Source organism: Rhagoletis pomonella, unplaced genomic scaffold (genome assembly GCF_013731165.1).
Source record: "Rhagoletis pomonella isolate Grant_MI unplaced genomic scaffold, Rhpom_1.0 Rhpom_scaffold_00010, whole genome shotgun sequence".
Taxonomy (NCBI): domain Eukaryota; kingdom Metazoa; phylum Arthropoda; class Insecta; order Diptera; family Tephritidae; genus Rhagoletis; species Rhagoletis pomonella.
Window position 1 is genome coordinate 28,324,668 of NW_023458564.1, and position 10,989 is coordinate 28,335,656.

At 36.9% G+C, this 10,989-nt stretch overlaps 1 protein-coding gene across 1 annotated transcript in view; it reads right to left on the reverse strand.

Annotated features, from left to right (window-relative positions):
* The window catches only part of LOC118746577, a 56,547-nt gene extending 45,564 nt beyond the window's left edge, over positions 1-10,983 (reverse strand). Inside the window, exon 1 of the mRNA XM_036480420.1 lies at positions 10,690-10,983. The gene's annotated coding sequence lies outside the window, so the exon portion shown is untranslated. The remainder of the gene's footprint in view (positions 1-10,689) is intronic.
* Between the last annotated feature and the right edge of the window lie 6 nt (positions 10,984-10,989).

Consider the following 10,989-nt stretch of genomic DNA (forward strand, 5'->3'; position numbering starts at 1 on the left):
TTTTTCGTTATAACTTCTACATTTATGCAGCTACGAACATGAAATTTTGTAGCACTTGCACCCATTATTAACAGAATGCTTACAGTGAAAATTACAAAGATCGGTTCACTATAATCTATAGCTCCCATACAACTGATTGTTCAGATATAAAATTTTTCGTTATAGCTCCTCCATTTATATAGCTGGGAACAGGAAATTCCGCACTGTTTTCAATAATTATCAACAGAAAACTTACAGTGAAAATTAAAAAGATCGGATAACTATAACCTATAGCTCCCATACAACTGATTGTTCAGATATGAGATTTTTCGTTATAATTCATGCATTTATGCAGCTAGGAACATGAAATTTCGCACCATTTTCACTCATTATTAACAGAATACTTACAGTGAAAATAACAAGGATCGGGTGACTACAACATATATCTTCCATACATCTGATTGTTCAGATATGGGATTTTACTGTAAAACTCCTTTATTTGAACAGCTAAAACCGATAAATTTCGTAAGATATTTTATAAATAATAATACAAAGTCTACTGAGAAAATCGTCAAAATCTATGCTGTATAAGCTTTATCTCCTATAGCACTGATTGTTCAGATACCAGTTTTTGCGATATATCTCCTTTATGTAGGAAACTAAACCCAATAAATTGTGTCGGTTTACATACCGATCACATAGCAGTGAAAATCACTTAGATTGGTGCTAATATAAGGTATATCTTTCATACCTCTGTTTGTTCAGATGCGATTTTTTATATAGGTATGTAACTCCTCTATCGATGTATGCAGATGTACTCAAAAGCAGTCATCTGTCAAAGTAAAATTTGCAGATGTTCATGAAAGGTATGAAGTCTTCGGCATAGCCGAAGACAGCGCTGCTCTTACTTGTTTATATTTAAATTATTTACTCATGCGTCAACAAAAATCTTAACAATTTTTAAAAGACTTTAAAAACGTACCTCATTTATAAACAAGTAATTTTTTATTTCAAACCCTTGAAGGGACAAACGCATTATAATTTATTATTTTCAATTAAATAAGAAAACTAAACTATAGTATATTATTATATAAATTTTATATTTAATAGAATTCTGAAATACGGCGTTCTTCAATACATAGTACAATACTACATCGCCACCTGAGTGGAAGATCGACCTATCTCGGCAGCTAGTTCGAAAACGCCCTATCTCAGAAAACTTTTCAAGAACGCCCTATTTCAGAATTTTATTGAAAAACACCCTATATCAGAATTTGGTTGAAAAACGCCCTATCTCAGTTGACGATTCAAAAACGCCCTATCTCAAACGAAAATACATTGAAAATGTGCTGAGATAGGGCGTTTTTGAATCGGCAGCTGAGATAGGTCGTTCATCAACCAAATTCTGAGATAGGGTGTTTTTCAGTAAAATTCTGCAATAGGTCGTTCTTCAATCAAATTCTGAAGTAGGGCGTTCTCCAAAAGTTTTCTGAGATAGGGCGTTTTCGAACTCGCTGCCGAGATAGGTCGCTCTTCCGCTAAGGTATCGATATGTTATAGTACAGTTGACAACCTTAGTCCCATACCTAATTCTTGCAAAGCTTTGCAAGGGCACACAAAATTTTCCCCCGTCTCATCCTCCTCAACGCATAATGGGCAAATGGAGTTGTCATGTACGCCTATCACAGTCAGGTGTTTGTGCCACGTGAACTGACCAGTCAGTAGTCCAAAAAGTTGTCTGCAGTCGCGTCTGCTCAGTGAGAGCAAAAAACTAAACATAAATTCTGAGATTGAAGGTTCTGATGGTGGTTACGATGGCCGAAGGTGGGGGTGCTATAACTGGTTGCGGACCGAGGAATGCCGACTGACCTGGCACACAGAGTAAAGCAAGCTCGTTATGTTTACCAACATAATTTAGTAGTAGTAGTTAGAGGACTGGCTAATGCTTTAAGTGCCCCTGCAGAAAAAAATTATCAGTTGATAAAAAATAATCTACTTGTAGTTAGTTTTTTTGCGGGATTTCTATAAAATATATAACTTGTGGTTAGCTACAAAAAGCTAACTTGAAACAAGTGGACAAGTAATGCAGGAGTAAAGCTCGAGACTGTTTTCTTTAAACGCGTTTCTATTTAAATATCCTGCACTTCGCAAATACTTTTTCGAATTGAGTTCAAATAAGAGGGAGATCGAAATTTTATATTATCATTTTGAAGTTATGTCTGACGGAGTTCGAAAATGGGACCACCTACAGCAGAATATAGAAACAGATGTGAAATGTTATAAAATAAATAAAGTAAATAAAAATAAAAAAAATAAAAATAAAATATTTTGTTTTCCTATTGATGATATTTTATGTCCAAAAGTAGATAGTTACAAGTTAGTTGCATCAAATGCAGAGGTAACCACCCTTGACTATATCTAATGCAGAGGTAAACCACCCTTGACTATTTCGCGGCCATCGCCATAGAAATATAGTTAGCTTTCGTCAAAGAAAATATACAGATAATAACTGACTTTTAGCTCCTTCCTAATCAACATAAAGTTAGCTTATAGTTTGACACATTTCCTGCAGAAATCTTCTTCGAAAAATACCCCTGATCTTGACACAGAGTCAGTTTTGGAGCCGTCAGCAAAGATTTTATAATGTGTGAGTCCGGGCTCAGTGGTGGAATTAAACCAGCATTCAGCCTCAGGATACTGAAGGTTATATAATCTCTCCAGCAAATTTGACGCTGAAGATGGCACAACAACCAAACAGGTTTGTCTCCATTCATTAATTTCTGTTCATAAATTGATATTCTTTCAAAAACCAAGCTTCGTTATACACTTTATATTATTCTACATCAATGCTGTAGTAGGCATGGCTTACATCTATACATATATATATTTAATATGAGAATGGATTTTTAATAAATGCTGCATCCCGCTAAATAATGAAAGCGATACAATCCAAAGTAGTGGAGTCAACAAATAGTCGCTAGTAGCACTGTTTTAAGTCAGTGTGCCCATTCTTGCATCAAATGCAAAAAAAATGTGGAAATGAGGTTAATGAAAATGTTTAATGTAATGACACAAATATTTTTTAATGCGAAATATTGTCATTACAATTTTTGCCATGTAATGCCTCGTGGAAATCCAGCATAAAGCTTGGACACAAATGAACAATCAGATAAATTTCTCTTAGCAAGCAAAATTCAACTGAAAGATGTAACAAATGACCAAATTGTATGATTGGGAGCTTTTAATGAATAGGAAAGTCTAAACAGATTCTTACCTACATACATCATCACAAAGCCGTGTGCTATTGCACTACCAAGCTGCAACGATGTCGTATATGTACCAATAATTTTACAAATCTCTAAGTTGATATTCCTGTTTTAAATTAAAGTGAATCAAGATTTCTCGAGCTCATTTTTACCCGTTGGGCCGATAATACTGAAGGCTCACCCTCATCAGTAATCTAATTGCCACAATAGGTACATTTCAAAGCTAAGTTTAAGTTAAGTTAGTATGAGTCTAATTTCTGAAGAATATGGACTGACAAATACCATACACTACAAATCATTTAATATATCCGTGCTTTTATTTGGCGCTAAACGTGAATATTCGACTCGTCACCCATTGGCTTACAATTAAAGCAAGGCGCTTAACTTCGCGTCTCTCTCCTCGCTATAAACTCGCAAGAACAAAGAATGTCCATGGTGGAAATCGACGAACTACGGAGCCATTGAAAAGGGGAAGTTGCGAGTAGGTTGGATTATCTGCCGTGTCCGAGAGCACGCGGATGTCCAAAGATGTTTTCGATGTTTGATATATGGCCACAAAACGGCGGAATGCAAACGCCCAGACAGAAGCAGTGCATGCTGGAAATTTGGTCAGCAGGGTCACATAGCCTCGGTATATAAAGAAATCCCACGCTGCTACTTGTGCTCGGCAGGAGATGGCCAGAAAAATCCCAATCACCTGCTGGGTGGGGAGCGTATAAGGCCTGCAGCAATGCCCTTGCTGAAGCAAAGACAAAGCTTAGGCGAAAATGATTAAAGTCTTACAAGGCAATATAAACCGCAGTAGGCTTGCTGATGACCTGCTAGACCAATTGGTTCTTGAACAAAGAGCAAACGTTGTCATCATTAGTGAACCTTACAGGACAAAGGAAAGAAATCATACTCCGCGGCGATATGGATTGCTAATCCCAATCACCGCGCAGAGAGCAGCGGGTCGCACGTTGCTTCATCTCGGTGAAAATGGCTCAAATCACTCTGGTGAGCTGCTACCTTTCGACATACTATACAATCCTAGTCTTCAGGGAAAAACTCGAAGGAATTGAAGATGAGTTGCCCCTTTTCATATCAAAGGCCGGGCTTTGGATACTCGATCCCTGATATAACCCTGGTTTCAGAAAGCCTCCTTCGAAGGGCGGAGGGATGGAGAGTGATGGAAGACCAGACTGGCAGTGACGATAACTACATCACCTTTAAAGTCACTGACACAACGCGAGAGCAAAAACGTAGCGTCCCTCGCAGGAAACCAGGATGAAACCCGTCTAGGGTCGATGTTCGCAAGTTCGACACATCCCTCCTTGCATATTGCCAAGGCATTTCACCCACAACGGGAGAGATCCACGACAGGGAATGTTGTACTAAGCTGGTCAATGCCGCATGGTCAGGTAAAAAGCAGGTATACTGGTGGAATGACCGAATCGAAGAACTGCGAAGGGTCTGCCGTAGAAATCGCAGACTCGTAATGCGCGCTTGTGGAAGACCTGAGGCGCTGACCAGAGCAGCAGCCTACAAAAGCGCTAAGAAAGTAAACGGAACTTCTGGAAAGCGTTATGTGACGAGGTGGATTGTGATGAAAAAGTTCCATATACCATCGCAAGCGATGGATGAGGTCCGAGTTAAGAATATAGTGGATGCACTATTTCCGACACACCCACTAAGAGCAGATACAATGTACGTCGAGGAGCAAGCCGCGGCACCAGTCTTTGCGGCAGATGAGCTGAAGTTAGCCCTGCGAAGCATGAAAGCCGGCAAGGCTCCAGGCCCCGATGGCTTACCAGTGAAAGCAATCAGGTTAGCAGCGAAAACAAGCCCTGATATCCTGCTTAGCATGTAGAGCATCTGCCTTAGGGCCAGATCTTCCCAAGCCAATGAAGGAAGGCGAGGCTGTTGCTTATACCCAAGGCCAATGGGACCCAAACTCTGCTTCATCGTTCCGGCCACTCTGCTTGCTAGACCAGCAGGCAAGATGATGGAGAGTCTGCTCGAAACCGCTTGACGTCGCCCATAAAAAACGAGCAAGGCCTTTCACCCCGACACCTAACTATAGGAGCAATTAATGAAGTTGTCGGCGCGGTTCATAAAGCCGAAGAAGCCTGCCACCAGGCACGGCCATTATGCTGCTGGTGGCACTGGACGTCAAGAATGCCTTCAACTCGTCAAGATGGGACGACATGCTGGAAGCCTTGAAACAGTCATTCAAGATTCCAACGTCCTTGTTAGATATGATTCGGTATTACCTCAGAGACCGTTGGCTGTGTGACACAACGCAAGGTCAGAGAAATAGACGTATAACCGGCGGAACGGCAGAGGGGTCTGTACTTGGCCTGGACCTCTGGGACGTCACGTATTAGAGTCCGTTGCGCACGGAAATGCCGGAGAGCGCCTTCCGTGTCGCCTTCGCGGATGACGTGGCCGCCGTCATAACAGCAAGAACACTCAGCTGGCGCAGCTCAAGTTGAACCAGGTTATGCGAAGCGACATTGGATGGATGAGCGATCACGGTCAGAAATTAACTACTCACTCGTGACAACTTGTGGCTCTAATGTATGTAGCTGATGGCGAATGTGGACGGCCCGAAACCATGCCGTAGGAAACTTTTGATAATAGCAGTCCAGTCTTAAATTGGCCATCTGAAATTGGGCCTTAATCTGAACATTTAGAACATATTTGTGATGTCTGAAGACGGTTGCCAGCAGCTTAAAAATCTAAATTCAAATTATTAAACAAGTCAAATGAGTCATTAAATTATGGGTATCCATTGAAATGGTTTTTAAAAGGCTTAGTTTCCAAACAACATGCAGGAGGATTGCTACCTTGAATTAAGGGAATTAGAAAATTTAAATATGAAAAATAGGTGTGAGAAGGTTTTCACTTGAAAATATTTTGATGGGGTTTAAAAAAAGAAAAATGTGAAAATCTCATATGTTTTTGGCTAAATCTACATAAGTATTATGTATTAAGCTAATGTTACATGCACACAAAAATTGAATTTACTCAAGCGGGTGAGGGCAAACTAGTATGTTATCTAAATTTTAAAATTTGATTACAAAAAAATATTTGGGAAATAATATACACTTTTTAATGTTTTAAATAATATGTCTGCGCACTATATATGTATGTAAGCATGTATGTACGTATACTCCTTTGACGATTGAAATTCTACAGCAGGGATTCGTCTATTGTTGTCTGTTGTGAATGACATACATTTTTGCAATTAATTTCTCTTTTAAACTCTCAGTCTCATTCACAGCTTTTTGCGAGTAAACGCTCCCCGTTTTTATAAACAATTATTCTCTTCTTTCTCAATGGAAAGAAAGCAAAAATATGTACACTACTTATAAACAATAATGTGCGTATGCATGTATATACACATACCTATAGCACCTGTATACATAGGCAAATATGAAAAAGTTTAGTGTATATGTACATTAGACTGTCCCAAGAATATATGGAAAAAATTAGTTTGCAAATTTTAATATGCATATGTGAAGATTTATTATGGCCGTAGGATAACGATAACCCGTGCCGACCTTTAGTTGAAGTTTTAGTTAATAACTTAAATTAATCGTCCATGAAAACTTTGGAAATGCGTAAAATTCGAGATGTTTTCAATATTTTAGCGCATTAGGACGGCAGGAAAAAATTAATTAAACTAAAATATCCTTTGCGGGTTTTATCCTTCAATATCCTTGTATATGTATGTATTAATAGGATTTAAATTAAACTAAGATTCTTCAAAATGCATTCAAAATTAAAAATCTTGAAGGATAATATTTTTAAAAGACATTTTCGACATGTTCCAAAAGGATAACTGAAAGCAAAAGTTGAAATGAATCTTGTTTTGAATTTTTCTTTTAATTGATACCCATATTTTGTGTAAACTTTTGGAAATATATTATAATTAATGATCCTTGAGAAAAAATCCTGACAATCTGGTAAAAATCTAAAAAACGCAGATATATTAGATATTTTATCCTAATACTGTATGGAGTATAGTAATACCGCCTTATAAAAAGTAAAATGTAAAAAGTAAGTAATTGCATAAAATTTTATTTGGATAGTTCTTAAGACAAAACCAAAAAATGAGGGGATACCCCCTTAAAAACAATTTTGGTTTTTTGGGACAGTCTAATGTATATATAAATACATATGTACACGAATGTATTCCGATTTAGACGGACGTTTATAGAGCGATGTTTTTTTAACACTTTTGTTCTACGCACTATCAGCATACATACCTACATACACATATGTATGTGTTTTTATAGGCATAGAGGGAATAAACTTTTCCTCTTGCGGCAGCTTTGACTGTGCTTAATTTTACATATAGTATGTATGTATGTATTTATGTAGATGTTACCATTTTTTATTTAAAACTGAAGCACAACTGAATAGAAATACCAAAAACAAAAATGCACACTTGTACACATACATATGTACATACAAATGTATAAACATATTTGAATTTGTATGCATATTAGCGCTAACAAAACACGATATCAAAACAAAGATGGGCTGGGAAAAGAGGCAATGCATATTTACATATGTTTGCATGTACATTTACGCACTACCATTAACCTCGGCCACACACTGTCATACATGCATATGTATGTATGTATTGTGCTTTCGGAAAGTGACACATACATATGTACCTAAATGACAGCTGATATCGCTAGCACTCGCCTGACGTCTCGTTCCATTCAGAGTCAGCGTTGCCGTTTGGTCCAATCAGACCAAAATTGGTGGATTCAATTGAAGAAAATAAATTTTGGTACATACTTTGGTAGGCAGAAATCGAATTTGGTAGGTTTTGTTGTATATGAAATATTTATTGTCGTTTGTCTAGGTCAATGCAAAACCAAAACAAAACAATTATCCATACAACTTTTATTCAAAACCAAAAATTCTTTTCTTTAACAACAATATTGCTAGAAAATGATTGGCATTTTGCAACACCGCTATAATCGAAGTGCAACCCTTTTTTGAAGCTTGGTTTTTCCCATTGTGAATAGTTATGCATTCACAATGTTCTTTCCATTTATTGGAAAAAGGCAAGTGAGACTGCGAAAGGTTTTCTCAAGACGTTAAGTATATAATTATACTTGGGTGCCTTGCTGAAATTTAGAGGAACTATGGATATGTAAAATATCCACCATAATCCATTTTTATAATTTAAAAATGTATTATAATTTTACATGTTTCTCACAAAAACATCCAATCTAATTCCTGAAGAGGACAGCGATGGCTCCCAGCCAAAAGCTTCATGCGGGTAAGTGTACATACAACAGTTGCACCTAAATCTACTAGTTTGGCGGCAAAATATTTTCATTTGTTTATTTGTTAGTCATAATACAAGTGAAGATGAGCAGAAATTTAAAAGAAAATTCTGAGTTGGATTTTGTAGTTCGGCGTTATGGAACATTATACTTTGTACGGATGCAAGGCAATTGACGTTTTGGAATTCAGCCAAATTACACAAATCCAAATGTCACCATTTAGATAAAAATTTGATTTTTTTCTTGAACGAAAACGGAAATTTATATGGAGAAAAATTTAAATGCTAACAAAAAGGTTAAAGTAAAAGAAAACATTTTAAACTTTTACATTGAACTTATGAATAAAATTTGTACGAGATTCGATTTCACGAGAGAAGATCCAAATTTTTTGCAAATTATTACACCTACTAATGTTCTGTCTAAAAATTATGTTTCCGTTTTACATTTTAAGAACTTATTAGAATGTGATTCCGATATTGTAATAATGCAATGGAATTTGCTAAGGCAACAAATAAGTATGATTAAAAACGGACTGAATGAATATTCTTTTTAAGAATTATGTAATATTGTATTTAACTTATTATCTATACCTCATAGTTCTGCGGCAGTAAAATGAAAATTTTCAGACCTAGCTCTTATAAAGACAAAAAATTAGTTAGAAACATTTATAATTAATAATATAATGTTGTGCACACTATGTGTGGATGGTAGGGGCTGATCTTAAAACACTACAAATCAAATATACATACATACATATATAAATGTTAAAACTACACATGAACGAATTTAATTTTTTATTTAATTGAATGAATTTATGAATTTATTCAAAGAAAACGTGATATTTTCGCAACAGCTCTGTGCCTGAATAAAGATTTAAAACTCTATCTATGTATGTATTAAAAATCATTGCATGTGCGAGCTCTGAGATTACTAAAATGAATACGTGATGATCTCAATGAATTATTTTATTGTACGAAGTTCTTATGCAGTTTTATGTTCCTTTTTACAATAAAAAACGATAAAAACAGTTTAATGTTTCCGTTTATATAAAATTTTTTGGCAGGCTGATAACCGTTTTGGTAGTTAAAAAAAAAACATTTGGCTGGGAGGAATGGTTTTGAGTGGCAACACTGTTCAGAGTGTCTGCTAGGCGGTGGTTTTCTTATTTTGCCCGTTTTTTATTACTGATGGGAGGTTTTGCGGGCGCTTCTCAAATATTTTATAAATTTTTATTTGTTATTCATTGCGAGTATTGGCTATTTTGTTATTCGGTTACATGTAGCATTTTTCCTCATAGAATTCTATTTAACATACTTTTACCAGACTAAAAAAACTTATTTCTAAAGCCACTTTCAATTACATTCTTCTATTTTATCCCTAAAAGCCTTGGTTTTTTGGTACGACACGTCGTTTGACGGTTGTGACCGTGTTTATGATCATTGAGGCTGCTTGGTTATATTTTGATTGCCTAGCACTAACACAGACGCAGTTAGTTATACACGCGTTGGCGTTTGGAAAGTAAACACCTGCTTGCTAATCGTTTTCCGCAAGTATTTTGTATCATCTATGTATATTATGCCGCACATGCCCGCGTCAAAGTGCTATATACCTACCTACATACATATGTACATACAAAATACATATTGTATCATACATACATATATCAGCAGAATTCCTATGGGAATTCACCACTGATGCTTTCGACCGAATGAACCCTTTAGCTACGGGTAAAGGAATGTGTCGCCGTCAACACCCAATAAAGTTAACAACAAAAGTGTCATTGATGTAATAAATTGTATGTACGCCAATGGAATGGAAAATGGGTCGTGGTTGTGTTGTAGCCAGTAGAAGTGGTGACGTGATGGCGTTAAATTTAATATTGGGGCAGGGTGCGTCGCTTTCGCCTTTTCGGCGCAGGCTGTTCATAAAAATGAAGTTGGACCGGCTCGTCCACCAGCACTCATATGCAGGGTGAAATTCAGATGAAAAAATATATTTTTCGTAGCCAGTTAGCCAGAATAACTCTTTTATGGGAGATGCACACTTACAACTATACATACATATGTACAAACATATATGTATGTATAAATACTTAGCACCCGCACACAATCTAGTCGGCTGTTAACAGCATCTACTATGGAGCCATTTCTCACCTTTGTAAGTTCTTCAATTCCACAGATATTCAACTCTTGCTCTCGTTTATCCACCATTACTACCGTAGTTGTCCTTTGCCTGATATTGCTTCTACTTCCGCAGCTCCCGTTTTCCCGTTATTGGACTGGCGAATTGGCTTTTAGTGCTTCCTTTCGGCTCCAATACTGCTACTTAGTGTACCTCGAATGCTTCTTCTTCCTCTTGCTTTTCTTCTGGACATACATGCACTCATGGATACACATACACACACACAAACACACAAGCGCACTTTCACATAGAATAGATATGAGTGCTGGAAA